The 23,349-nt window shown below is 45.8% G+C and overlaps 1 protein-coding gene across 2 annotated transcripts in view; it reads left to right on the top strand.

Annotated features, from left to right (window-relative positions):
- The window catches only part of LOC144132308 (glucoside xylosyltransferase 1-like), an 84,140-nt gene that overhangs the window by 9,655 nt on the left and 51,136 nt on the right, over positions 1-23,349 (top strand). Inside the window, exon 2 of one of the 2 annotated variants that reach the window (XM_077664622.1) lies at positions 2,236-2,390. The exons of the other annotated variant lie outside the window; for it this stretch is intronic. The gene's annotated coding sequence lies outside the window, so the exon portion shown is untranslated. The remainder of the gene's footprint in view (positions 1-2,235; positions 2,391-23,349) is intronic. 2 annotated transcript variants of the gene reach the window in all.

The following is a 23,349-nucleotide window of genomic DNA, read 5'->3' as shown; positions in this document are numbered from 1 at the left end:
ACGCTGCAACACTGCGCAAGGGGCGGCATTGGGACTCCCATGGGTCTATGGTTGTTCAGTAGAGAGTGAACAATGCAGCACATATGGTAGTAACCCACTATCTCTCGCGCCAAACACCGGTCGCACTTCGATAGAGGCGAAATTTTAGAGGCCCGTGTTCTGTGCGATGTCAGTGCACGTTAAAGAACCCCATGTGGTCGAAATTTCCGGAGACCTTCACTACGGTGTCCCTCATAGCCTTAGTCGCTTTGGGACGTTAAACACTCGTAATCCAAACCAAACCCTGAAGTCGGAGCTTAAGTGTACCCTCCATTTTTTTTACAGACTACTTCGTTTTCCACCCTACATCAGCCTTCTGGCACGCATTTCGATCCGCGTTCGTCATTGCCTAGAGGTCCCCTGCCCACGTGCGCATACTGCGTTTGCTACATCATCGTTCCCCCACTCAGCCATAAACAGGAATGGCTTTCTACATGACGTCACTGTAACAACCTGCACACCACATTTTGAATTCTATAAAATCAACACTCAATGCCTAATATTCTTGTTCATAAATTTATGTAAATCCCTGTACCTACCGCTGATGTAATACGCCCGAAATTGGAGCTTACACTTTAACTCCGCTTTAAGGGTACGACGCGAAAGCGTTAATTGGTTAATGCCTATACCAAGCTGCATTACAAGCTTGGTCAAGCTGTTTGACTACAATGTTTAGCCCAGGCAACCCACCAGAAATTCTGATAGATAAGTATCAGTGTTCAATATGGGGAATTGGTCCCTCTGCTTTGCACGGATAGATTCCTGGCATTCCTCATATCACTTGTGGCCCAGTGCTGCAGCAGTTAAACGATGCTCCACTACTCTGCAATGGCACATGCTGTCACTGGTGTGCTTGTGCGATCCAGGTTGGTCATCCCGATTCACCTCTCACGAGAAATCATTAGTTAACTGCAACCTGCCACAGTGAGCAGTGAGCTCGCAATCCGGCGGGCCGGTTGTGATGTCGCCAGAAGGTCAAGTGGCCTCGGTGGCCCATAAAACATACGACGGGATTGCCAACCTCCTTCTCTATCTCCATTTTACTACGATTCCAGTTAATGCCTAGATTAATGCTTCGTTTTTTTCACTTACACAATTAGTCACCCAAGCTTCAAGATCATCCGTTAATACCGTTAACATCTTGGATTTCATTATAACCAACCGACCTGACGTTTCTTCCGCCTTTACTAATTTACCTAGCATAATATCTCACTCTTTGCTGATATTCAATATTAAGGCGAATTGTCCTAAGTCCGCCAAAAAGAAAGACCATACCCGACTAGAACAGAACTCGCTTTGATGAAACTAACAACGAATTATCAATATTTATGAAAGTCTCCTTAAGAAATTTTGATGATCGATATGTGCAAGCCAAATTGGATATATTTGCAGCGAGAATGCAAGAATTAACTGTTCAATGCATTCCTACCCGCGCCATTATTTCTAACCCGCAGGCCCCATGGTACACAGCCCATATCAAATGCCTATAAAGCAGAAAGAAGCGCCGATATCGCACCACTAAACTGTCTTCCAGTAACTTGCATTGGAATGCATACAAGAGGCAGGGGCTAACGCCTACTTAACACTAAATCCAGCAAAAGTTTCTTTCTACTACTTTAGCATCCATGCTATCACCGAATATTAGAAAATTCTGGCGCATTATTAACCCACAATATGACTAATCTATCACTTTGGTGGACGTGTCAGGGGATCGTATTCCCAGCAGTTCATGTGCTTCGGTTCTCAACAAAACTTTTGCGAAGAACTTTCCCCACACGTCAGGCGTTAACCTACCTGCCGCCCACCAGCATAATGGTGAAGTTATGCCTGCTCTCGTCAGGCATTGCTATACTTACTGACGCTTTAAAATTTCATTCCTCACCCGACTACGACTTCATTAAAGCCAAATTAAAAAAATACCTTTGCCTGTACTTTTATAATACTTGTGTTTGTCTACCTTTAGCGCTATTATTTTCCGTATGAACCATCTAGCCCAAATTGAGTACTTTGAAAGTCTTTTTAGCAATGTCTCAATACCACAACATTGCCCGCACAATGGAAAACTGGGAAAGTAATTTCGTTGTACAAATCAGGAATTAAAATTCACCTGCTAATTATCGTCCCATTTAGCTTCCCAGTACATGGTGCAAATTATTAGAAGACGTAATTTTCACAAACCTTGTTAATTTTTTCCAGAATAAATATTGCCTCATACGCGCACAACACGGTTTTCGAAAACCATATGCATGTGATACCAAATTTGTCTGCTTCACTAAAGGCTTCACCTTATTTTATACTGCGCATCAGAAGCTGATTGCATTTTCCTCCGCTTCTCAAAAGCTTTTGTCAAGGTATGTAACCGCTAATTTTTTAAACTAAATGAACTGAACATTGGTCATAATGTTTTGAAATGGATCGATACTTCATAACTGATGACAGTTTGTTTCCGCTAAAAACTACGATTAACCTTTTTGTGACGTTTACTCGGATGTGCCTCAAGGGGTAGTTATTGGACCGCTTCTGTTTCTCATTTAAAGCAATGATCGTCCTTCCAAACTCAGAATCTAACCTTCATCTGTTTGCAGATGATTGCGCTGTTTTATGTCAACTAAAATTACCCGATGGTGCTAACCTCTTCAGAGCGATCTTGGCTATATTTATTTATTTTATTTGTTAATACTGCAATCAGCACACCGTGATTTTAGCAAGGTTGTTTAAGCGTGATCTAAAATAATGGCATCTCCAGAGAAAAATATGCACTGGGCGCTGGTAATACAACAGAAAGCACAATATACACAGAAGGCACATATGGGGTCAAAAAGAACAAATAAATAAAGAGGTTAAACTATCACACACACGTTTACAGCAGAGAAGCAGACTAGCAAATACAAGAAATAGATTTATTTTAAACTTCATAAAAAACAGTTTACGTTGGTGCAGAGACGGCATTGTTTTTCAGCTGATTCCAGTCAACTATTGTGCGGGGGTAGAATGAAAACTTGAAACTGTTGTTACGAGAGGAAAAGCGGGTAATAGATTGTGCCTTTATGCGAGTAGCGTATCCGGAAGAGAAGGATATGATATTAGTTATGTCAATTATAGAGTGCCCATTATTTTAATTGGTAAAATACTTCAGTCGTGAGTAATGATTTCTTTAGCCAAGGAAGAAAGATTAGCCCTCTTAAAAACATCTGTAAGAGAAGTCCTGGTAAATGTGTTATAAATGAAACGCGCAGCTCTGCTTTGTACTTTTTCTAGCTTAGCACTATTAGTTTTTGCAAAATGGTCCCAAATCACAAGAACATAGTCGAAAATATGTAATAAAACTAATTTATAAGCCAACAGACATAGATCGTTTCTAGAAAACTTAAGCGCACGAGTGAGAAAAAAAGTTTACTGCTAGCGTTTGCGGTTACGTAGTTAATATGGGTACTCCAGTTAAGATCCTTCGATATCCACAGCCCTAAGTAGTTACAGCTTGTTACTTCAGAAAGCAAGGTGTTATTAATACTGTTGTAAAAATCAATGTTTTCTTCTGATGCGTTGTTCTCATGAAAACAGTTTTTTCAACATTGATTGACCATCTGCCATTCATGACACCAAAAACGAACTTTTTTAAAGCGTACTTTGCAATAATAATTGGTTCGATACGCTGTCAATTTCGGAGTACAGAACACTGTCGTCGGCAAAAAGTTTAATGTTAACTGTAATATCCTGCACAATATCATTATTATATAACAAAAACAAAAACGACCCTAACACAGATCCCTGGTGTACTCCCGAATCCACCGTTACTGAGGCGGACAACGTGTCACGAAAAGAAAAAAAAAACAAATTATTTTCTGCTTGTTAGGAGCGCTGTAATATATTCTGTTAACCGTTTATTACGAAAAATTTGATGCAATTACTGAAGCAGCTTTTTTTTTGAGAAACTTTAACTAATGCTTTCGAGAAATCCATGAATATTGCGTCAATTTTTGCACCATTATCAATTTAAGTTGCAAAATCATGGATTGTTTCAATCAGCTGAGTACACGTCGAAAACCCATTTCTAAAACCATGCTGATATTTTGTTAAAAATTGCCTTTATCAAGAAATTCTAGGATTTGATTAAAATAATGTGCTGATGTCAGTACATTATTGATGATGTGCTGATGTCAGCCCATGTTGTTGATGTCAGCGATATTGGGCGATAGTTGTTTACGGAGTCTCTCTTTTCACTTTTATGTAACGGTTCGATCAAGACCATAACCCAATCATTTGGAAGTTGACCGTCACATAATGATTTTCTGAATAAAACATGCAAATGCTTGGAACCCTCTCTGGATATCTTTGAAGAAATGCATTTGCGATTTTATCGGGCCCCGAGGACTTTTTTACATTCAGTTTTAAAAGCATGCTGAAAACACCTTCTTCTTAAATAGTGAGATCATGCATCCACGACAAGGGGACATTAAAAGGGGGTCGGGCACCATCCTCTATTGTAGAAACAGATTTAAAATGGTCATTAAAGGAATTGGATATTATTTCCGAATCGGTTACCTGTTTCCCGTTTATTTGGAATGTGTCGCAGTCTAAGCACCTAGGTGAAATTGCCTTTCAGAATTTTTTTGTTGTTGCCGTTGCAAATTTGGGTAGGAATTTCCATAGTAGTGTTTTCGTCTATGGCTACTTGATTCGTAATTTTAGAGGACAAATCTGAAAGTATAGAAGCATTGCATCAAGCCTTTCTCTTTTAAGACTTTTTAGCTGTCTCCGTAAGTTTAATGTCTCCCTGGAAATCCATGGGTTTTTAATTTTTGGTTTCTTGACAATGTCGGGCACAAAACGCATACAACTGTTCACAATTTGTTTAAAACGGCGCCAAAGAATATGTATGTTATCAGTACAATTGGCGAAGTCCTCCAAATGAAAAGAAAGTACATCTATGATTGACACGTCAACTGCTTTATGAAAATTAGGAAATGTAGAAGTCTTGCAGAATTCTTTTGTACAAGACACACCAAGAACAGCACGGTAGTCGGAAATTCCGGGAACTGCTTCGCAGTGTACTTTAAGAACAATACTGCTGCTAACAAAAAGTAGATCTAGGACCGATTTGGAAGCACCCTGAATCCTTGTAGGCTCTTCAACTACTTGCGAAAGATCAAAATCAAAGACGATATCCAGGAGGATATCGGCTGAGGCATCATATTTACTTTACGACATAATAGACCAGTTCATATTGGGCAAATTAAAGCCCCTGCCAAAATGACTTGATCACGGGGCTTGAAATATGTGCTCTTGTATATTCGTAAGTCCTCTAGCGCGTTTGTGGCAGACTTAGGAGGTCTGTACATCGCTTCCAACACATATCCAACATTATCATGTTAAGCTTTACAAAAATAGATTGAAATTTAGGTACATCTGGCATTTTTGCACATTTAGGCATGGCTTGAAAATAATACACACAATCATCAGCTTTGGCGCCGCGATTTTTCTAAACAGACTGAATCCAGGTGGGACAAATTCGCTGTCATAAATTGCTTCAGTCAAACACGTTTCGATGAGAACAGCAATGTCAGGATTATGCACAAAAAAGTCCCTCCAATTCTAAATTCTTAGTTACTGAGCTCCTACAGTTAACATTCAGAACCTTAAGCGAGCTCGTGTTTGTATTCGTTTGTAAATTTTTTTATTTGCATCGACACGATATCGATAGACATTTTCTTTGTCCCATTCATACATGACACCACCAACTATTAACTAATCATATAGGAGCGTAACTTTCAAAGCATTTGCGTTTTCCTCTGCTGCACTTTTCCATAACTAATTACCTACATCACACATCCTTTTCGAAATATCTTCAGACACAGAATAATATCTGTCCTTTAGTTTGTTACACTCCATCAGTATAGATGATTTATCACCGTAGTCCAGAAATTTCATAATAAGCGTACAAGTCTTATCTATTTTTCGGACAAGCTTATGAATTGTTCCTATATTAGTAACATTTATGTGCAATTTACTCACGAATACTACTGTTACTTCCTTTGCAAGCCTTTTCTAGGTATCAGAATCCTCTACACCGTAAAATATCAAATTCTTTCTACGTCCCGTTATTTAAAGATTATCAACATTTTTCATTAAAGAAATGAGTTTGATCAGTCCAGATAGGGTGGTATCAAAATCATTTGCCTCGCTGTCGAGCGAAGCAAGAGTCCAATATTTTTTTTTTAACAATTTCGATTCTGCTTGTGAGGATGGAAATGTTTTGTTCTAAATTTATTTCAGATGTCTTAATTTCGTCAATAGCGTACTGAATTTTGCTTTGACCAGCTAGCAATTGCTACAGCATTTCCTTTTCGGTTCGCCCGGGGTTTTCCTCTAAATCTCCGCACAACACAAGATTGCTAGGCAAGCAAAGCACGCAGCTCAAAAAACATTTCACGCACTGTGGGCAGGGCAGCAGCAGCAGACAACGCTCATCACTGCGGCAGCATTTAGAAGGTATATAAGTATTGACCTGAAGTGCAAAGCAAAGCGGATTTTCAGCATGTCGCCGGTTGTGCTACTGCGATGCCCACTGCCGATGAATGGTCGCGTATTGGTATTGGTCACGTGAGATGACCTTGTCGATGTCGCTTTGATGCCATGTGCCATGACGAAGACGATGATTTGCCGATCCAAGGCGAGGTGTGCCCACGTGCGACCTTCTGCATGTACAGGCAGAAATTACGGGATGCCGCGATGCATTGAGCTGCCGGAAAATCTGCACAAGGCTTTGCCTGCCAGCAAAACAGGGCAGCCATAACCTGAAGTGCAATGCAAAGCGGATTTTTCAGCATGTTGCCGGTTGTGCTGCTGCGATGCCCCCTGCCGATGAATGGTCGCGTATTGGTATTGGTCACGTGAGATGACCTTGTCGACGTCACTTTGATGCCATGTGCCATGACGGAGACGATTATTTGCCGATCCAAGGCGAGGTGTGCCAACGTGCGACCTTCTGCATGTCCAGGCAGAAATTACGGAATATCCTGATGCGTTCAGCTGCCGGAAAATCGGCACAAGGCTTTGCCTGCCAGCAAAACAGGGCAGCCATAACCTGAAGTGCAAAGCAAAGCGGATATTTCAGCATGTTGCCAGTTTTGCTGCTGCGTTTCCCACTGAAGGTGAATGGTCGCGTATTGGTATTGGTCGCGTGAGATGGCCTTGTCGATGTCGCTTAGATGCCATGTGTCATGACGAAGACGATGATTTACCGATCCAAGGCGAAGTGTGCCCCACGTGCGATCTTCTGCAGGTCCAGGAATAAATTACGGGATGCCCTGATGCGTTCAGCTGCCGGAAAATCGGCACAAGGCTTTGCCTGCCAGCAAAGCAGGGCAGCCATAACCTGAAGTGCAAAGCAAAGCGGATTTTTCAGCATGTTGCGAGTTGTGCTATTGCCATGCCCACTGCTAATGAATAGTCCTGTTGCCTCTTTCAAAGCAGCCGTATCGGTCACGCCAGATGGCCTTGTCGATGTTGCTTTGATGACATGTGTCGAGACGAAGTTGATAAATTGGCCATCCAAGGTGAGGTGGGCCCCACGTGCAAAATTTTCCTATGTCCAGGCCAAGAATACAGCCTTTCCTCCGTCGCTTTCTGCCCGGAAAAACGAATGAGGAGAATGTTTGCGGACAGAATTTTTACAAAACTAGAGAGGAGCATTTGTTTTCTCCGCGTTTACAGAACGAATAATCAAAAGAATTAGTTAATCGTATGCTAAGCATGAAAAATAGTAGGCTCCTTGGCAATGCCAGGCCTGGTCTGGCTTGTCCAGAAAGACCTAACACAACAACACATGCTCCACTCACGAATCAAAATTGATGAACGTAATTGAAAATTGATAGCAACAGCGCCCGAAAAGGGCTACTGTAAAAATAAAGAACGCGCTAAAATCGAAACTAGTTTTCGGGAAGCATATGCTCAAGGAACATATATTAAAGGCACAACTCTGACAATAAAAAAAAAACTGCTCAGATAGGCGAGCAAGTTGTCTGGCTGCTTACCTAAGCGGGTGAGCTCCATCATTTGAATCTTCATAGCCTTGTCACCTGGTGTTGCTCTGTTTCCGCGTTCGTTGCGTGTTCTGACACTGGCGATGTGTGCTTTGTCACAAAGTGCTGCGACAACTGCGCTATTAGTAATTAGAGCGGTAATAGCCCATGCCAGAAGGACGCTTTTCAGAAAGGTTCAGTGCATGAACATGGCCACTTGCAGCGGTGATAAAGAAAGAAAGCAAACTGAAAATTGTCAATGGTAGTTTGATTTCAATGCTTGCGCGTGAAGACGAAGAAGACCGACTGATATTAAAATGGTACCATACCGTTGTCTAAGACCTCAAGCGACTTCAGTGCACTAACCAAAGGAATTTCTGCTCTCGGATGTGTCCTGTGCACGCCTGTATAGGTTCCACCTGCACCGGCATGTAGTTTATCTTTAATGCTCTGTGCTAATTGCGCGATAGCGCGAAATGCTTAGAGTCGCCAATTCATGAAATATAGATTTTCCAACTTACAGCGGGCTGACAAGTTTGCGACTTAATATTTTTATTTTGTGCACAAACACTCTCGTAATGCAGCAGATATAAGTTTATTGTTTCATTTGTTCATAATTACGTCTTGAGAGACCTCTGATCTCCTAACCTGCACTTGGAGAGAGGGCAATAACTGAAATAGGGAGTGAGAGTCAGTGAACTATGACAGGACACTTGCACGCAAGTAGTTCCCGTAGACATGTGTACACAGCAATCCTTGTCATAATAACCATTAGCACAGCAACGTCGACAGGAATATAAAGGCCTCTCCCATATATCTTCTATTAAACCTCCCCTGTGCCAACACCTTGTCCTCACAAACTTCCAAATCTCCACCGGCCATGTGACCTTCTGCCTTCCCCCTCCCTTCCCTCAATTTCTTTCAAGATTGCCATTCCTGCCGACAGCTGTTCAGATGCCAGCCCTGAGCGAGGCATTTGCAGCGGTAGGCACCCCATGGTATTACAGCCACAGTCAAGGATCCCGGGAGATGATGGCTCAACTCACTGAGCTCCTCGAGCGATGTATAAAACATACACATATGGGAGTGTGGACGCTATACATGCATGCATCACGAAGATTTCGTAAATTCTTATAAGAGACGCGGTTTGGAGCACGCAAGTGTTCACCCATATCATACACACAGCTGGACAATCGGTTTTAGACAGCCATTAAGACAGATCTAACTCAAGAAACACTGCACAGATTGGCGTGAAAAAAAGCCCAAATTCCGATAAATGCAGAAGCGTGCGCCTGGAAACGCCCCCAGATTTTCAATACACGCACAGATGTTCGGTATAGATAGTTGAAGCAAAGGCAAATTGTTTAGGCAGTCAGCGCAAAAGCGCAACATCGCCTGACCTTTTGAGGTTCTGTGCTGGCTTTTGTCGAATGTTGGCTGTACCAAAGCGCTGGCTGCAATGAAAAAAAAAAAATTCCGCTTCTTTTCGTTTCTTTGCAGATTGGTTTTGCAACTACCGACGTTTTTTTCTTCTTTGCATCAGCACGTGACTATCTGTTTTCAAATTTCAGCGATGCATCACGTCTTTGTCGTCACTCAGTCCTTCGTTGCTATGCGTTCGTTCGAGTCAGCCTCTCAGGGTTCTTTGCAACCGCGCAAGTCCGGCGTCGATTGCGATGGTGCCTTCGTCTTCACGACGCTCAGTTTAAAGAGTGTTCTTTCTAGTCCGCTGTTGAAGTAGGGAGCTGCAGGCACCGTTTGAACACAAACACACCGGTACTTTGAGGCTCCCATTAGTATGAGTGATTATTTCTGTTTCTTTTTTTTTTACCGCGTATGCTCTCTTTAGAATGGGAAGATTTTTTAACGCGAATGACTAGTACAACATAACTCTGCCGCAATTTTGTATTTCTTCTGGCGTCGCGCGTAAAACACTAGCTAACACGAAGAGCTCTGCGGTTCTGTGTGGAGACGTCCATATGCCAATTCTAATAAATTTGGAGTTACTCTCAGCAGATATATTTTCTTGTTTTGGTATCACACTTTCATAGATTTCCCGAAAGCTCAGAAGCCGCTCATACAGCGAAGTGTTTTATCACACGAAAACCTTCATGTCACTTCGCGCGCACAGCGTGACACGAAAAGAAGACCGCTGTACGTAACGTAAAACAAGCTTAGAAAAGCTTAAAAAAGAAATGAAAGGGGTTATGTACCAGGGTTTGCATGCATATAGAAAAATTGCCGCATTCAGTAGGACTTTAGAACTGCGACAAAAGGTTCTGATTCGTCCTTTCATTCATTAACAACTAAATAAAGGAAAACGGAGACAGTTAAATCGGTACTCGTTTTAACTTTTTATTTTCAAAGAACAGAGCACAAACTCAGGCCTGTCAAAGCCAAGGAAGTCTTGATTAATGGCGATAATTGGTGTTGGTTGAGGCGTTGTGTCTGGGGCCCACCTAGCGTCTACAAAAGAGCGCCTCGACACAAAGCTCCGGGCTGTAGTCCCGATGCACCGGCTCAGGGAGGAAGCCTCGATGCGTCCACTCAACACCAGCGTCAAAAATGAAGCCTTTTTGTCGATCACCGGGGCGGCCGCACGGAGCGGGCGTCATCGCATACCATTCCACTCGCCTCTTGCAGTGCATTGTAGCCATACGTGTTCTCGGGCGTGGGTTCAGCGGTTCACGGGCGGCATGCAGTTCCGCAGCCACGTCCTTAAGACCTCTGCTTTTCTTTATTCTGTTTCTGAAGTCGAAGCGATTTCGGCTGCCCCGCGCAGATCACTCTGTTGCTCTTCTCCACCCAGGTGGTTATATACCCGTGGTGGCAGTGCCGAAAAACGTCTATTTTCACGAAGGGTGACTGTGAGACCAGTCCTCGTGGGCGGGTTGTCAGAGTAGGACTCCAATAACTATAGCAACGTTGCGAACCCGTGAGATCAGCCGTTGCTGACCACTGTTACGTTTCGCCTACGACGCGCGGTATAGCCGGCGCGGATGCAACGGACGCCGGGGCTTCGTTCAAAGTGGCGGTCATTTTTGACCCGTTCGTCGCTGCCGCAACGCCTCCCGCCAAGCGCGTCCAGGCAGGTTTCAATGCGTGTGTGTGTGTGCATGTTGGTGCCCACGCTTGTCAAAGCGCGGCAGCCGGGGAGAGGAGCTCCCCAACTGGGAGGCGAGGAGGTCTGACCGGCGCCGGTCCGGCGGACGCGCACGTCACGTCTGAACATGTCCGAGCGTCGCCGTATCGGGCGCCTCATCCCGAGCCGTTCCTTCTTGCCCTCGACTCCGAGGGTATAAAAGGCAGCTGCCCCGGACGCCAAAGGGAGACTTAGATTTCTTCCGTCGAGTAACGTGGTCGCCCTGACCGGCTGCTCTTTTGCGATGCTAGAATAAACAAGTTGTTCTGTTGGCAGTCGACTCATCCTTTGCCAGCACCTTCGGATGTTTCCAGCTGTGCCCCAGGCCGCCAGGCCAACGCTACCCTTGGTGCTTGCAACCCATTTGCAACAACTGGTTGCCAGCGGCGAGACCGCGACAACGGAGGCCAGCAGCGAAGATATGCGGTCAACTGTATGCTGAGCAGCACAACGACCATCCGGGAGCAGTGCAACGAGCCCTGTGTGATGACTGGTTGCCTGCAGCGGAACGACTGCGCTGAATTCTTGGCTGCGAGGTTTGGTGAGTGCGGGACTTTCTTCTTCTGAGTTTTGCCAGGCTTTTGTTAGTGTCAGAAACAGAGCTGGTAATTGTGGTTGTCGTTGCTGCCGGGTTAGTTTGCGGCAAGACAATAGTAGGCAGTAGAGAAAGCAGCATTCGGAGCAGCCATGGATTTGAAGTCGTTTCGCAAACCGAAATTGCTGGAGCTTGCAAGAGAGTTGGGTCTGGATGTCTCAGACAAACTCAGAAAACCAGAACTGCTAAGGGCTATTCTTGAGTTGGAGGCTGAGGATGACGAGCTGTCGGAATGCCTTGAGACCATTGAGGAGTGGGAGCAAAAAGAGAAAGACGAGCGCGAACGTAAAAAACAAAAAGAAAAAGAGAAAGACGAGCGCGAACGTAAAGAACAAAAAGATAAAGAGAAAGAAGAGCGCGACCGTCAACACGCTTTGGAAATGAAGCGTCTCGAGGTAGAGATAGAACGCGCTCGTAATGGAAGTCAGGCACACGGTGCAGGAGAACGGGTATCGTTCAAAATGACTGACCTGATGCGGCCGTTTAAGCTTGGAGAGGACATGGGTTTGTTCCAGGTTAACTTTGAGCGAACGTGCGAGAAGCAGGGGTTCTCTCGGGAAACGTGGCCACAACGCTTGCTCACTTTGTTAGCCGGCGAGGCGGCCGACGTAGTCGCTCGCTTGAAGAGAGAGGAGGCAGAGGATTTCGACCAAGTGAAATTGAGTCTGCTAAAAAAGTACAGGCTGTCAGCGGAGGCGTTCCGTCGGAAGTTTCGGGAAAATAAAAAAGGCAGAAGTGAGTCATATACAGAGTTTGCCTACAGGCTTATGTCAAACATGCAGGAGTGGCTCAAAGAAGAGAAAGCGTTTGGTGACCACGAGAAAATTCTGCAGTGTTTCGGGCTGGAACAGTTTTATAGTCGGTTACCTGAGAACGTGCGGTACTGGGTCTTGGATAGGCCAGACGTTAGTACAGTGGCTAAAACCGCCGAGCTAGCCGAGGAGTTTGTGACGCGTCGGGCTCGCGGAGCTAAGGACGGTCAAAACGGTGAATTTGGCTCCAAGTCTGAGAGGCTGAAGTTCACACACATGAGAGCAAGGGGGGGGACACACGTAGTGCGGATGCGAGTGAAAGCAGTCCGACCGAACGTAAGGAGACGGCGGCAGCCGAAGCCGAACGCAGAAAGCGGTTCGAGACGAGGCAAGCGCACGTGTGTTATACGTGCCAGAAGCCGGGTCACTTTTCGGCGCAGTGTCCAGAAACAAAAAGAAAAGTCGTGTGTTTGTCATTATGTAGCACTGACGAGAACATGAAGCTTCTCCAGCCTTACATGCGAGACTTCCTCGTGAACGGGAAAGAGTGCCGAGTGCTTCGTGATTCCGCAGCTACAATAGATGTAGTTCACCCCTCTTACGTAGAACCCGATATGTTCACGGGCGAGTGCGCATGGATCAAGCAAGCCGTGGAAGCTCATAGCGTGTGTCTGCACGTAGCAAAAGTGCTTATTGAAGGACCTTTCGGAGCACTTGAGACGGAGGCCGTAGTGTCATCTATGCTGCCCCCCCCCCCCCCCCCCAGTACCCGTACCTATTTTCGAACAGGTCCGATCACCTCCTGCGCGAGAAGGGGCTTTTGTTTGGTGAGGCTAGCGTTCAGGCCTTAACCAGATCGAGAGTTCGGGAGCTCGCTGCAAAGGCGGTAGTTGCGGGGCCGACGTTTGCGAACAATGAAAAAGGGTCGGAGGCGCAGCAAGCTGATATTCAGAGCACGTCCGAACTGAATAAAATTGAGCCTGTAGCGTTGAAGGCTCCAGGTACTGGAGAGGAAATGCCCGACACGGGAAAGTTAGAAGAGCTTCCTGTCGAGCTTCCGGGACTAAGCTCAGTGACGAACAGGGAAGACACCGATCAAGTCATTAGTGACTTTCTCAGTAAAGCACCGCTGTCGCCTGAGCAGAAAACCGAACTACACCAACTCTTACAAGAGTTTCAAGGTCAGTTCTCTGAGAGGCCTGGTAGGACTTCTGTCCTTACTCATGATATAGAACTTACCTCCCCAGAGCCAGTACGATCCAAGGCGTACCGGGTGTCACCCCGCCAGCGCGATATTATGGAGGCTGAGGTAAAGAAAATGCTACATCTCGGTGTTATTGAGGCGGGTGAGAGTGATTATACCTCCCCTTTGATTTTAGTTGAGGTACCGGGCAAGGAACCTCGTCCTTGCGTCGACTACCGCAGGCTTAATTCCATCACTCAGGTTCAAATTTATCCGATCCCTAACATCGAGGAGTGCCTTGAGAAAGTTAGTAGCGCTCAGTTTATTTCCACCCTAGATCTTGTCAGGGGTTATTGGCAGGTTCCACTTACAGAAGAGGCTAGTAGGTATGCGGCGTTCATTTCCCCAATGGGAACATTCCGTCCTAAAGTTTTGAGTTTTGGTTTGAAGAACGCGCCATACTGCTTTTCAAGCCTCATGGACAAAGTGTTGCGGGGACAGGAAGAATTCGCTTTACCGTATTTAGACGACGTAGCGATATTCTCCGCATCCTGGTCTGAGCATATGGCACACTTGCGGGCAGTGATAACCGGCCTGCGCGAAGCGGGCTTGACAGTCAAGGCTCCCAAGTGCCAATTAGCACAGGCCGAGGTTGTCTACCTCGGTCACGTGATTGGACAGGGTCGTCGCCGCCCCTCTGAAATAAAGGTGGCCGCTGTGCGAGACTTCCCGCCACCGCGCACGAAGACCGATATTCGGTCGTTCTTAGGTGTCGCCGGCTACTATCAGAGGTACATCCCCAGGTACTCCGATATCGCGGCTCCCCTGACGGATGCTCTAAGAAAAACAGAGCCTCAAACAGTCGTCTGGGGCGAGACAAAGGAAAGAGCTTTCAGCGCCCTAAAGAGCGCCCTAACAAGCCAGCCTGTGCTACGATCGCCAGACTACACAAAAGGGTTCGTTGTTCAGTGCGATGCTAGTGAGCGAGGCATGGGCGTTGTACTGTGTCAACGGGAAAATGGAGAAGTGGAACACCCCGTCCTGTATGCTAGTCGTAAGCTGACCTGTCGCGAGCAGGCGTACAGCGCCACCGAGAAAGAGTGTGCGTGTCTCGTGTGGGCCGTTCAGAAATTGTCATGCTACCCAGCCGGCTCGAGGTTTATCATTGAGACGGATCACTGCCCTCTCCAATGGCTGCAGACCATCTCTCCCAAAAATGGCCGCCTCCTGCGCTGGAGCCTCGCTTTGCAACAATATTCCTTTGAGGTGCGTTACAAAAAGGGGAGTCTCAACGGTAACGCCGATGGCTTAAGTCGAAGCCCCTAACGTAGGAATCCGCCTCAAAGTTGTTTTTTACTGATGTTTTCTTCCTGAGGCAGGATTTTTAACATATTGCTTTTGTTTAGTGTTTCAAAGTCATTATGTGCTTTCTAGTGCAATTTTCCAATTTGTGGACGCGTTCTGAGTGCTGCTTGACTACTGTAAGGAACTAGGCAGTAGTATAAAAGGGGAAAAAGCCTGGCAGAGCTTAGTGAGGGTTGTCTCGTGCTTGCTGACTGAGCGGTTGCGTTTCGGCGTAGTTATAACGCTTGCTGGGAACGAGAACAAAAATGGCAACTCTCCCAAAGTCACTTTGCAGTGTCCTGTGTGAACCTGAGAACGAGGCCTTCTCTGTGCGCTGCGCTCAAGCAACGTCGAGGGACGACCGGTTTTGATTACGAGCATCATCGAGCGACATCCCTCCGGACAGCGGATGCAGTCCCCTGACCATCGGGATCTCCTCCCGGCGGGGCGGTCTGTTACGTTTCGCCTACGACGCGCGGATGCAACGGACGCCGGGGCTTCGTTCAAAGTGGCGGTCATTTTTGACCCGTTCGTCGCTGCCGCAACGCCTCCCGCCAAGCGCGTCCAGGCAGGTTTCAATGCCACGTGTCTTCGTGTGTGCGCGTGTGTGTGTGTGCATGTTGGTGCCCACGCTTGTCAAAGCGAGGCAGCCGGGGAGAGGAGCTCCCCAACTGGGAGGCGAGGAGGTCTGACCGGCGCCGGCCCGGCGGACGCGCACGTCACGTCTGAACATGTCCGAGCGTCGCCGTATCGGGCGCCTCATCCCGAGCCGTTCCTCCTTGCCCTCGACTCCGAGGGTATAAAAGGCAGCTGCCCCGGACGCCAAAGGGAGACTTCGATTTCTTCCGTCGAGTAACGTGGTCGCCCTGACCGGCTGCTCTTTTGCGATGCTAGAATAAACAAGTTGTTCTGTTGGTAGTCGACTCATCCTTTGCCAGCACCTTCGGATGTTTCCAGCTGTGCCCCAGGCCGCCAGGCCAACGCTACCCTTGGGGCTTGCAACCCATTTGCAACACCACCCAGGGCAGCTTCCCATGAGGTGGTAGTGCGTTTCAGTATAGGTGGTTGTCCATACCCTATCCTCTTATGGATTTCTATCATAGAAGATAATTACGGTTTTCTGCATAGTTCCTTCTCAGTGACTACGTAAGCTTCGTCTGACTCGCACTGCAATTCTGTTTTCTTCCATGAGGAAGCGTCCGCGCACTTGATAGAGGCCTGGTTCTCTAAACGAAGCCATGTAAAAACTTTGCAATGTATTTTTTACAAAAATATATCATAAATAGATTGAAATTCATAATGAATACAGAAGCGCAGTACCCAGGACTGATTAATCAACAGCACAAATTATTATTCTTTCCATCAATTCCGCAGATAGGTCCTATGGAAAGATTTGGAGGACTCTCAGTTCTTGAACAGCCGCCGCTGTGGCTCAGTGGTCGGCTGCTCACTCTATAGACGCGGGTTCGATCCCGACTGTGGCAGTCGCAATTCAGTGGAGGCTAAATGATACAGGTCCGTGTGCCTGTACACACCGCAAAAATTGTTGAGGAACTGCTTAACGAGCGAGGATGGCGATGTCTACAGTAGGTGCCCAAAGGAGCCGACCTCAACATCGTTGAAAATGTATGGGGAAGGATGAAAGTCGGGCTCTGCAAAAGAGGACTGAACCGATCATCCGCTGATGAGCTTTGGAACGCAGTTGAAGAGGAGTGAATGCGCACCCAAAAGAAAGCAGATTTTATAGAGAACCTGTAATCGTTGCTTCCATCTAGGATGCAGGAAGTGGTCGCCGTTCAAGGGGCGATGACCCGATACTAAAGAGTGACGACCGCTTTTATTGTTTCCTTTCTGGATGTTCCTTGTTATGTAGTTTCTGATTTCATTTTCAAAGTGCAGTTATCGACACCAATGACTCGCTCTATTGTATTTGCTACATCGCTTTACACGTGCGTTGCAGTTTTCGTCTACTTGCTTCTAATGATATATTTCTGTACAGCTTGTTAGCTTTTATTTTGGTGCACAACTCGTGCGTTTCTTCCCAATTCTATTGTGATAATAAATGAAATGATATGTAGTATTCGCATTGTATATCATATTTACTTTAGGGAGAAAATTTGCTGTATGGTAGTTTTCTTTCTGTTTCAATGAACAAATAATACAGTTGTCAATAATAACCTCATTGCTTACGCCATCTCCGACGGTAGCTGAAATTCTCAGTAGCACAAAAAATAAAAGAAACAAAAAGTGACGCAGCTTCCTAGTTCACTCAAATACCAAAAAGGTATTTTAAGGAGAAAGCCTTTTTTCCCTAATTGTGAACAGAAGATGTCAGCATCGGCAGGGTTGTCCAGGAAAACTGCTCTCCGAAAGTTTGCGTAATGTCAACTGTTATTGGTCACAAGTTACAAGGCATTATATACACGTGATTACTATACTGATCCAACTTAACCTCCTGATACACCTCTTATTCCACAATATCGACTCCTTAATTCATCTCAAGCTTTCACATTCACGCCAAGCAAGCTGTCCTAGCGCCAACCAAAATTATTAATTCAGACAGAACATATCTCTCAGTGATCACACGACCATTCGGAACGCCAATTAAGTACCTTAGTAAAAAATACCCTGCACAAGACCTTGCGATCACGTATCTTGGCAAAGTCTTTTCTGGTGCTACCTTGCGTGACCTGACTGCGGAGTAATGTATTCTCGTAATGCCTGTAATGATCGGCAAAATCGGAGTTTGGGGCCTTAGTTATACAGCAGTATAAAATTTCAATACCGTTTAACACACTTTAAGAAGGCGCGGTGAGTTCCGGAGCAATTACACATGAGGGAAGTTTGTGAAGGCGACCAGACGCATGTTCTCAGGAGTTGCCGCAAGTGAACAAAATAGGCTGCTATGGCCAAATGCGAAATGTTGCTGCAACGAAGAACGGTGGTAGTAGCAATGGCAACGCTTTGTCGCATTAGTACCCGGACAATGCAAACGCTCTATTGCAAACACTGCGTTGCCCACGTCGCGGCTGCTTCTGCCTTTGTGCAGGACGCTAACGCGCTCTGTCAGTGCTGATATGCCTAAACGCACAGCCATTCTCGGATGATGGAAGCACTCTGCCTGTGCTAACCAGCTTTCGCACGTCGTGACTCGTCGGTGGAAAAGGCCGTGCATAATCTCGCAGCTTCATTCCCAGTAAAAAAAAAAAAGTGAACAAGAAAAAAATGGCGTGCCCTTCAGATAAACGGGGGTTACAGCGCGGCTGCTGGAACAGCTACACCCTCTCCAGATAGTTCGAAAACACGGCCCGATCAGCGCCACAGTACAACCGTGCCGAGCGCCCAGCCACGCGCTCGCGCGGTGTAGCTCACACTGAGCGCGATAGTACAATAACTCAATCAAATCTTAAAAATATTTGCACCATGCAGAAAAGGGTTTTACGCATTATTGCCAATGCATGCTGGACTGAACACTGTGAGTGTCTCTTTGAGAGATATAACGTAAAAAAAAAATCCGATATATCTACCCGCATCGGCTCCTGCGCGAATTATATTTTAGTAGAAAGAAACATAATTCTACATTACTTGACATCGCTCATTTACGTCTAAACGTACCCGCTTACAGTAGTCGCCGCTCTGAAAAGCGGAAGGTTAAATACAGAGGGTAACTTACAGTAAACGAATGCTTGAAAATAATTTACCGTGGTTATTAAATTTCCGTAATGAAACTGGCATCAATAGCAAAAATATGAATCCCTCACATTTTTGCACTTTCTGGAGTTAATGTACTTTAGAGTAATAATGCTGTGTGTTTTGAAAGGTGTTTTCCTTTTTATCTCTTAAGTATATCTGGCTGATTGTTTTTCCGGTACAGGTGACCAGCGTATGCTTTGTGTGTTGTGCTCCTGCGTGTTGCCACGTGTAAAGCGGGTCGAGGGCCTCTCAAGCTGCACTGTAGCAGCTTTCATCTCGGTCTCCTCCCTTAGGTAAAATGGAAATTAATAAAACAAAGAAAGAAAGAAAGAGAAAAGAGCGAAAGAAAAAGAAAAGAGAGAAAAAGAAAGTAAAAAATGAAGTCAAGAGGGAAAGCAAGAAAGAAAGAGAGAGAAAGGAAGAAATGAATAAAGAAAGGAAGAAAGAAAGAAAAGAGAGAAAGAAAGAAACAAGAAAGAAAGGAAGAAAATGAGGGCGACAGTTTTCGTAATTAGGGTTCTAATGTTAGTATAGAGGAAACAATGGTTATATAAACACTTCGGTCCGGACTACGATGACGGTGGACGATCGGAAGTAACAAGTAGTTGAATCAAATCATTCGGTAGAATGTTCAGATACCACACATCCGGATTGCTAGTGGTGTCCCATTTTTCACCAACAGTTTATTATAGGATTGACGATTGCGGTCCCCCTACTTCTTTATCGTCTCGGAAAACTAGAACAGTTTAAGGAGTTGAACTGCCTCAGAGTAATCGAGGGATGTACTAAAATTGGTGTTCTTTAATCTTTACGAAAATTAAGAATAGATGCGACTTCTTTTTTATTATAAAGTTTAACAATGATTGGTTGCTTTTTGTCGGGAGAAAGGCGCCCCAGGCGATGAGCTGGCGACGGAGGTAACAGTAATGCCAAGTTTTGTTCGTGAAAAATTCATTAATATACCGCTCTGAATCTTCCAAAGGCTTAGCTGCATCCCTATTATCGATACCAAAAAAAATAGCACGTTCGATCACCTTGAGCGATTTTCCAGGTCACCCAGCTCAGTATCCGCATTTGACACAGGCTTTTTGGAAGGTAGTGTTTCGATTTTGGATTGCGTTTCATTAACTCTTTCAGGCAACTGTTCCAGGTCGTTTGTGAGGGTGATGTCGACATGTGCAAGACTTTATTCATAGATTCAAGAGACCTACGCTGTTCGCCCCAACACGCTGAGCGCCTTCGGCCACGGCGTCAAGCTTGTCTTCTTGCTCTTTAGTCACAGGGCCCGGGTTTGCATCAAAAACTAAAGGTTCCTTCTCATAGTAACTGATGCCGTAACAAGTCAGACTGGTAGCTTCCAAATAGCACGCTATATCAAGGGTCACTGGTGACTCGTACACTCTGCGGGTACAGCGGCGAAAGAATGAACGAACATGGCGTCAGCAGTGTTGGTCACAGCTTTTTTTTTTTCAGCTCTTCGAAAAAAATTTGAATAGTGCTCAGGGAAGGCTTACGGAGAAGGCTTACGCAGAGGGCCCGAAACTGTTTCTATGAGGGTTACTAGCTTATCTGTACAAGAATCATCGATGTAGAAAATGACCACATCGAGCAGACAGGGATGAGGAAGCAGAAATGGACCGAACGAACGCGCCGAAAGCACGTAACTTTTCTGTGTGCGACTTGCTCCATGCTCTTGCTGTGTCCCTTTTTCATTTGGGCGTTCATTCTTTACTCGCGGAACGTACGAATAGCCAGCCAAGAATGCTTACTGCAAAAAACCGCGCCGTTTCGTGAGCCGAAAACTTGCAGGAGAGTTGAAATCTGGGTAAATTGGGACATAGCCTTGTAAAATAAAAGGTGGAGCACGAAGTTCTCGAAGCCTATCAAATAAATATGCAAGCAGATAATTGTATTAGCACCTGGTCTATCACGTTGATGCAGGAGGAAATAAGTTTCCTTCCCCATGGCCACTAGCGCCTTGGCTATCTCAAAGTCCTCCCTTTTTTATGGTTTGTGCGTTGGTTGTCAAGCGGTGCATGCTCTACTAGTTTTCCTGAGTGACGTGCTCTTTTCAATAAAGCATGGTTGTTAGTACAGCCGACGTGCGTTCCTCGTTTATTCTCAGTTCTCGTCTTTTGGCTGGTTTATTTTTATAGACTTTGAACACTTGAGCAGCACGCGAATGCAGCGAGCGTTCTCTACATCTTTCAAGGGTTTTTCTTCTCTTCTTTTCACTACCTTCTGCCCTCTTTCTTTATGTTTGGACCATCCGAAAGAAAGAGCGAGAAATGCGCGCATTTAGAAGAGGTGACATCCCACGATGTCGCCTCTTCACCATTTCCGCGCACTCGTCTTCTTCGTTTCAGCTGATGATCGGGTTAAAACAAAAAGCGGCAAAATATTCCATGAAATCGCCTCACAAAGCAAGGATGGTAATAGGGCCAAGTAATTCTTATTCTTCCATCAAACTGATGTGCTCCAAGAAGGAAGCACATGAGAAAGGTTTCGTACTCTCTAAAATGAATCAACTGCGAGGAAGCATACGTGTAGGCGCCAGACTGGCCGTTGTATTGATATACGTCTAAGGAAGACGAGCGCTGTTTAGAAACGGATAGGGCTTCCCAATTGGTTACACGCTGTGAGAGTTGCAAAGATTATCACCCAGTTGCTGACAATTTTTCAGCCCCAGTTTAATAACATGAATCGGGTAGTTATCGAGTCTACGCAACTGAAGGGCAAGGAAAAAATGTACCACGGAGCCATCTGTCCGTTTAACACACGTGGATGTATTCTATCTTGATACGATTGTAGGCAGGATGTTTTGCACAGCGTGGAATTATGATATTATCGTTTTTTTTGTACGTTTGTTTTGCATTCTCTGTCGGCTCGATTACAGTCAAGTAGGGAATCCGGCGCTTTTCTCGCCGTTGATTCTCCCTGTTTTCCGCGCTCTTTAATTTTTCAGTATGACCTTTTGCATTGGATGGATTGTTCATTGTACAGAATTTCTGACGGATAAGCTGCCACGAGTCCTCTTTGTCGAGAGCAGCGCATGTTGGTGCGCAGCTGGTTGGCGGCTGAATGCTGATGGCAGGAATGCTCGCAATTTCCCTAGTCTTGAGAAACACGTCCGCTGTGCGCCGAGAAGTCCATTTCATGTTCGCAGCATCCGCTTCCTGGTGACTAAGCGAAGACGAAGACAATTAAGCCATCTTGTCGCTATTTTGGCAAGCATCCTGAGGCTTTCCCTTCCCTTGTTCACATTGTAATTTTCAAGAACCATCTGCCCAGCCTATCTCTACAGTGGGCGAAGCCTATGTTTGTTTTGCATCAGAAAGAGGAGAGGCTGAGTGTCTTCCTAGAGAACGTTCTCCTAGAGGTGTTCCATGCTAGAGATATTCTCTAGCAACATGCACAAACTCGCCCAGCAGTTTGCTATGGTATGGGGCAGATATGGGTAGGGGCCGTATATTACAGTCCCCCTCTTAGTGGAGCCTTTTTAGGGATTCTATTCTCGGGAAAATCAGTGTAGCACGGTCCGATACTGAAGCAGAAGATGAAGCCGAGCTTGTCTGACACACTACGAGTTTTTCCGTCCGGGAGAGAAAACCGTACCTGAAGCGCGGAATGGGATTCGAGCTGACAGCGGCGCGAGCAGACCAAGTTCGCTTAAAGGGGTGGAGACACCAAACTTTTTTGTTGGCGTGTTCTTTGTTTCAAACGGTGCGTATTGCCCCAGGACGCGTGATACACGCTGCGCAATTCATATAAGTGCGGTAAATAATTTATTATTGCATCATTTATACTGAGCGATTTCGGTTTCGGTTTCTGTGCGCCGGGGTGTGCTGCGACGTCACGATCAGGGAAGACCAGCAACCCTGGTCACATGAGCCCCAAAAGTTGTGACGCACATATTGCTGCGTCGTCTGCTCTCGTGCACATGCTGTGTATAGCAGCGCCTTGAAATCATAAGCCGACAAACTTGGTCGGTACTGCGATGTGCTAAGAAAAGCCAAGCGAGCGAGGAACGACACTGAGTCTTGAAACCAAGCGGCTCGCTTCGGCCGATCTCAATCGCCATACTGCGTATGCCAACGCGGTTTCAGCGTTGTATTTCGCTTTGCCACGCCGACGCCGATGCTCAGCGGACGTCTTTCTCCGTGGCCCATAGCTGGCTCTGGTCACATTACAGCGACACGATGCCTCACTTTTCCTACCGACCAATACCTGTCTCTGTCTTCACTTCGCGCAGCCCGCGCAGCCGCGCTGCGAGACTGCTCAAGGTCCCGTGGCTGCTGATCACGATATCTGCGGCTTGTTTAGCAGACAGTCCATGTATTCGCTAAATGAATGTTTCCAGACAATTGTACAGGGTCCAGAATTAACCGCACGGGTACGTAACTTCTCCAGGAATGCGCCCATGACGACGACTGCATCTCGGCGCTACTTTATTTTGTTTACATATCTGCATCTGCATGCAGGCAGCAATTGCGCATTAGTTCGGCAGGAATTGCAAGCTGCATTCCAAGTAGGATAAGCAACCTCCTCTCTTTTGCGCCGGTTGTGGGTTTACTTGTGTG

Source organism: Amblyomma americanum, chromosome 5, assembly GCF_052857255.1.
Source record: "Amblyomma americanum isolate KBUSLIRL-KWMA chromosome 5, ASM5285725v1, whole genome shotgun sequence".
Taxonomy (NCBI): domain Eukaryota; kingdom Metazoa; phylum Arthropoda; class Arachnida; order Ixodida; family Ixodidae; genus Amblyomma; species Amblyomma americanum.
The sequence above is the reverse complement of the archived record's forward strand: the minus strand, read 5'-3'. Positions and strand labels throughout refer to the sequence as shown.